The following is a 5769-nucleotide window of genomic DNA, read 5'->3' on the forward strand; positions in this document are numbered from 1 at the left end:
AACTAAGATCCACACCTCTGGTTTTAACTAAGATACACACCTCTGGTTTTAACTAAGATACACACCTCTGGTTTTAACTAAGATACACACCTCTGGTTTTAACTAAGATACACACCTCTGGTTTTAACTAAGATACACAACTCTGGTTTTAACTAAGATACACACCTCTGGTTTTAACTAAGATACACACCTCTGGTTTTAACTAAGATACACACCTCTGATTTTAACTAAGATCCACACCTCTGGTTTTAACTAAGATCCACACCTCTGGTTTTAACTAAGATACACACCTCTGGTTTTAACTAAGATACACACCTCTGATTTTAACTAAGATCCACACCTCTGGTTTTAACTAAGATACACACCTCTGGTTTTAACTAAGATACACAACTCTGGTTTTAACTAAGATACACACCTCTGGTTTTAACTAAGATACACACCTCTGGTTTTAACTAAGATACACACCTCTGGGAGTCTTATGATTTTAACTAAGATACACACCTCTGGTTTTAACTAAGATACACACCTCGGTGAGTCTTGTGGTTTTAACTAAGATACACACCTCTGGTTTTAACTAAGATACACACCTCTGATTTTAACTAAGATCCACACCTCTGGTTTTAACTAAGATACACACCTCTGGTTTTAACTAAGATACACACCTCTGGTTTTAACTAAGATACACACCTCTGGTTTTAACTAAGATCCACACCTCTGGTTTTAACTAAGATACACACCTCTGGTTTTAACTAAGATACACACCTCTGGTTTTAACTAAGATACACACCTCTGGGAGATGTGGTTTTAACAGAGGATCGAATAGAAAGGGCTTCAACTCTGTGGAGCTCAGACACTACTTTCCTGTCAAATGTACTGTACATCCAAATATAATATATTCATTTACTGATACGTGACTCCAACTTTTTGTCTCTTTTACTTCATTCTCATTTAAAGAATGTGACCATTGCCCTCTCTGATGCTGTAACTCAGAATACTCTTTGAGAAAGATGAGAGAGAAGAGAGAGAAAGAAAGAGAAAGAGAAAGAATGAGAGAGACCGTGAGAGAGTCAGAGAGAGAGTGTGAGGGAGAAAAGGAGACAATGAGAGAGACTGTGAGCGAGTGTGAGGGAGAAAGAGAGACAATGAAAGAGACCGTGAGAGTCAGAGACAGTGTGAGGGAGAAAGAGAGACAATGAGAGAGAACGTGAGAATCAGAGAGACAGTGTGAGGGAGAAAGAGAGACAATGAGAGAGACCGTGAGAATCAGAGAGACAGTGTGAGGGAGAAAGAGAGACAATGAGAGAGACAGAGATAAAGAGGCTTAATAAGCACTATAAATATGACTGAGTCACTGTAGTAGATCCTGCGTCTGACTCAAAGTTACACCCTCTAATATGGAGAATGACCTCAATCTCAACACTCTCACTGGCGTGGCCCACACCCCCCACAGACTCCCCACGAGCCCCAATACTCCCGTCTGACAGCAAGTTCTCCGTAGCCGTTGACTAAGTCTTGTACGAGATTAAGTTTGTTGTTAAGGTCCCACTCAATGATGAGCACAAAACTTCATAGGAATCCTCAGACTGAGCGATGAATTAATCACTGCCAGCTCACAATCCATTGAAGTCCTCCTCATGGGTCAGGAGTCCGTAAAAACAGGAAAACAAAATACAACAAAATTCGATGTAACCCTGGCTTAATCTACACTACCGGTCAAAAGTTTTAGAACACTTACTCATTCAAGGGTTTTTCTTTATTTGTACTATTTTCTACATCGTGGAATAATTTAAATTTTGCTTGTAAGCAGGAATCAGGAGGATAGAATTATGGTCAGATTTGCCAAATGGAGGGCGAGGGAGAGCTTTTTACGCAGAGCTTTTTCCCTCTGGTTGCACATTTAACATGCTGATAGAAATTTGGTGAAATGGATTTAAGTTTCCCTGCATTAAAGTCCCCGGCTACTAGGAGCACCCGCCTCTGGGTGAGTGTTTTCTTGTTTACTTATGGCAGAATACAGCTCATTGAATGCTGTCTTCGTGGCAAAAAACACAAATAAACAAACAAAAAACACAATCAGTTGGGGACACAAAAAACGTCTTCCTTCTTCTCTTTGCTTAATTGAGCAGTTCTTGCCATAAAATGGACTTGGTCTTTTACCAAATAGGGCTATCTTCTGTATACCACCTTACCTTGTCACAACACAACTGATTGGCTCAAATGCATTTAGAAGGAAAGAAATTCCACAAATTAACTTTTAAGAAGGCTCCCCTGTTAATTGAAATGCATTCCAGGTGACCACCTCATGAAACTGGTTGAGAGAATGCCAAGAGTTGGCAAAACTGCCATCAAGGCAAAGGGTGGCTATTTAATGTATTCACTATTATTCCACGATGTAGAAAATAGTAAAAATAAAGAAAAACCCTTGAATGAGTAGGTGTTCTAAAAATGTTGACCGGTAGTACACCTATTTCAAAACCAAAATCTATAAAAAAAAGATTAAATCTGCAAGCAATATTACTGAGTTTCAAGCTGGACACTCAGTTGCTTCATTATATGGCAAGAAAAGCCTGTCTAAGCTACATTATTATGGCCTCTGACAGTGACATTACCGACTAAGTTAAACCTAAAAGTATGATCAGCTCAGAAACAACTTGTCACAGCTGTTGAAAGAGGAGAAGCAAGGTTTAGTGTGGTGAGCGTACATTTTCTTTTATTACTCAAAGTGACGCCGAACAAACAAATTGCACTACAAAAACAAACTGTGACGCTCAAAGGCTATGTGCCCTAAACAAAGTCAACTTCCCACAAAGAAAGGAGGGAAAACGGGCTACCTAAGTATGGTTCCCAATCAGAGACAACGATAGACAGCTGTCCCTGAAACATAGAAATACAAAAATCATAGATAACAAAACATAGAATGCCCACCCCAAATCACACCCTGACCAAACCAAATCGAGACATAAAAAGGCTCTCTAAGGTCAGGGCGTGACACAACTGGTACCATTATCAGACACAAACACTGTTTTGCTCAACAATCGACCATGTTAACTGATGTTAGCTATAGATAAACGCAGCAAAAAAGAAACATCCTCTCGCTCTCAACTGCGTTTATTTTAAGCTAACTAAACATGTGTAAATATTTGTATAAACATAACAAGACTCAACAACTGAGACATAAACTGAACAAGTTCCACAGACATGTGACTAACAGAGATGGAATAATGTGTCCTGAACAAGGGGGGGGGGTTAAAATCAAAAGTAACTGGTGTGCTCGAACCTATCGGAGAGCCACTAAATACTCGACAGTGGCTTCCTCATCTCATCGCTACTCCATCATCGCTCATCTAAACATATATGAAGTGTTGAACGCAATATGGTGGATGGACAACTACCAGGTCTCTACTTTCACCTGTCCACTTCTGTCACATCTGAAGCAAAGGAGTTAAGAGGAGGAAGGAAGGTATAAGGAGTGGTGAGGAGGAAGGGGGAAGGGAAGGAGTAGAGAGGAGGAAGGAGGAAGGGAAGGAGTGGAGAGGAGGAAGGGAAGGAATGGAGAGGATGAAGGTTGAAGGGAAGGAGTGGAGAGAAGGAAGGTTGGAGGGAAGGAGTGGAGAGGAGGAAGGTTGGAGGGAAGGAGTAGAGAGGGGAAAGGGGGAAGGGAAGGAGTGGAGAGGAGGAAGGTGAAAGGGAAGGAGAGGAGAATGGGAAGGTAAAGAGGAAGAAGGGAAGGAGTGGAGAGGAGGAAGTTGGATGGAAGGGAGAGGAGAATGGGAAGGTAAAGAGGAGGAAGGGAAGAAGTAGAGAGGAGGAAGGTGAAAGGGAAGGAGTAGAGAGGAGGAAGGTGAAAGGGAAGGAGTAGAGAGCAGGAAGGGAAGGAGTAGAGAGGAGGAAGGTGAAAGGGAAGGAGTAGAGAGGAGGAAGGTGAAAGGGAAGGAGTAGAGAGGAGGAAGGTGAAAGGGAAGGAGTGGAGAGGAGGAAGGTGAAAGGGAAGGAGTAGAGAGGAGGAAGGTGAAAGGGAAGGAGTGGAGAGGAGGAAGGTTGAAGGGAAGGAGTGGAGAGGAGGAAGGTTGGAGGGAAGGAGTGGAGAGGTGGAAGGTTGGAGGGAAGGAGTGGAGAGGAGGAAGGTTGGAGGGAAGGAGTGGAGAGGTGGAAGGTTGGAGGGAAGGAGTGGAGAGGAGGAAGGTGGAAGGGAAGGAGTGGAGAGGAGGAAGGGAAGGAATGGAGAGGTGGAAGGTTGAAGGGAAGGAGTGGAGAGGAGGAAGGTTGGAGGGAAGGAGTGGAGAGGAGTAAGGTTGGAGGGAAGGATTGGAGAGGGGAAAGGGGGAAGGGAAGGAGTGGAGAGGAGTAAGGTTGGAGGGAAGGATTGGAGAGGGGAAAGGGGGAAGGGAAGGAGTGGAGAGGAGGAAGGTGAAAGGGAAGGAGAGGAGAATGGGAAGGTAAAGAGGAAGAAGGGAAGGAGTGGAGAGGAGGAAGTTGGATGGAAGGGAGAGGAGAATGGGAAGGTAAAGAGGAGGAAGGGAAGGAGTAGAGAGGAGGAAGGTGAAAGGGAAGGAGTAGAGAGGAGGAAGGGAAGGAGTAGAGAGGAGGAAGGTGAAAGGGAAGGAGTAGAGAGGAGGAAGGTGAAAGGGAAGGAGTAGAGAGGAGGAAGGGAAGGAGTAGAGAGGAGGAAGGTGAAAGGGAAGGAGTAGAGAGGAGGAAGGGAAGGAGTAGAGAGGAGGAAGGTGAAAGGGAAGGATTGAGAAGGAAGGAGGAGGAGAAGGAGTGGAGAGGAGGAAGGAGGAGGAGAAGGAGTGGAGAGGAGGAAGGTGAAAGGGAAGGAGTAGAGAGAAGGAAGGAGGAGGAGAAGGAGTGGAGAGGAGGAAGGTGAAAGGGAAGGAGTGGAGAGAAGGAAGGAGGAGGAGAAGGAGTGGAGAGGAGGAAGGTGAAAGGGAAGGAGTGGAGAGAAGGAAGGAGGAGGAGAAGGAGTGGAGAGGAGGAAGGTGAAAGGGAAGGAGTGGAGAGAAGGAAGGAGGAGGAGAAGGAGTGGAGAGAAGGAAGGTGAAAGGGAAGGAGTGGAGAGGAGGAAGGAGGAGGAGAAGGAGTGGAGAGAAGGAAGGAGGAGGAGAAGGAGTGGAGAGAAGGAAGGTGAAAGGGAAGGAGTGGAGAGAAGGAAGGAGGAGGAGAAGGAGTGGAGAGAAGGAAGGAGGAGGAGAAGGAGTGGAGAGGAGGAAGGTGAAAGGGAAGGAGTGGAGAGAAGGAAGGAGGAGGAGAAGGAGTGGAGAGGAGGAAGGTGAAAGGGAAGGAGTAGAGAGGAGGAAGGAGGAGGAGAAGGAGTGGAGAGGAGGAAGGAGGAGGAGAAGGAGTGGAGAGGAGGAAGGTGAAAGGGAAGGAGTGGAGAGAAGGAAGGAGGAGGAGAAGGAGTGGAGAGGAGGAAGGTGAAAGGGAAGGAGTAGAGAGGAGGAAGCCACTAACTTAAGCCCACATGACTCAGGAAGAACTGATCTCGCATGAGGCAGTGTCAGCTGTCCGAGCGGGGAGGGGGATGGCGGGTGGTGATGAGGGGTCTATTACATTTCACATGTTCCAGAATGGATTCCACCGAGTGCCCCACACTGAGAACAAGGCTATATATAACCTACCAGTTGCAGCAGGAGTTAAAGGGTCGGGACAGCTGAGGGAGAGAGACCAGCCGCCCCGGAGTACACTCCTTATGGTTCAAATCACAAAGACCGAGCCTCCTTATACCACAAAGGCCGAACCCTTAACTCCTCTTTCCAGGCTGGGCAGTGA

This window comes from Oncorhynchus masou, chromosome 28, assembly GCF_036934945.1.
Source record: "Oncorhynchus masou masou isolate Uvic2021 chromosome 28, UVic_Omas_1.1, whole genome shotgun sequence".
Taxonomy (NCBI): Eukaryota; Metazoa; Chordata; class Actinopteri; order Salmoniformes; family Salmonidae; genus Oncorhynchus; species Oncorhynchus masou.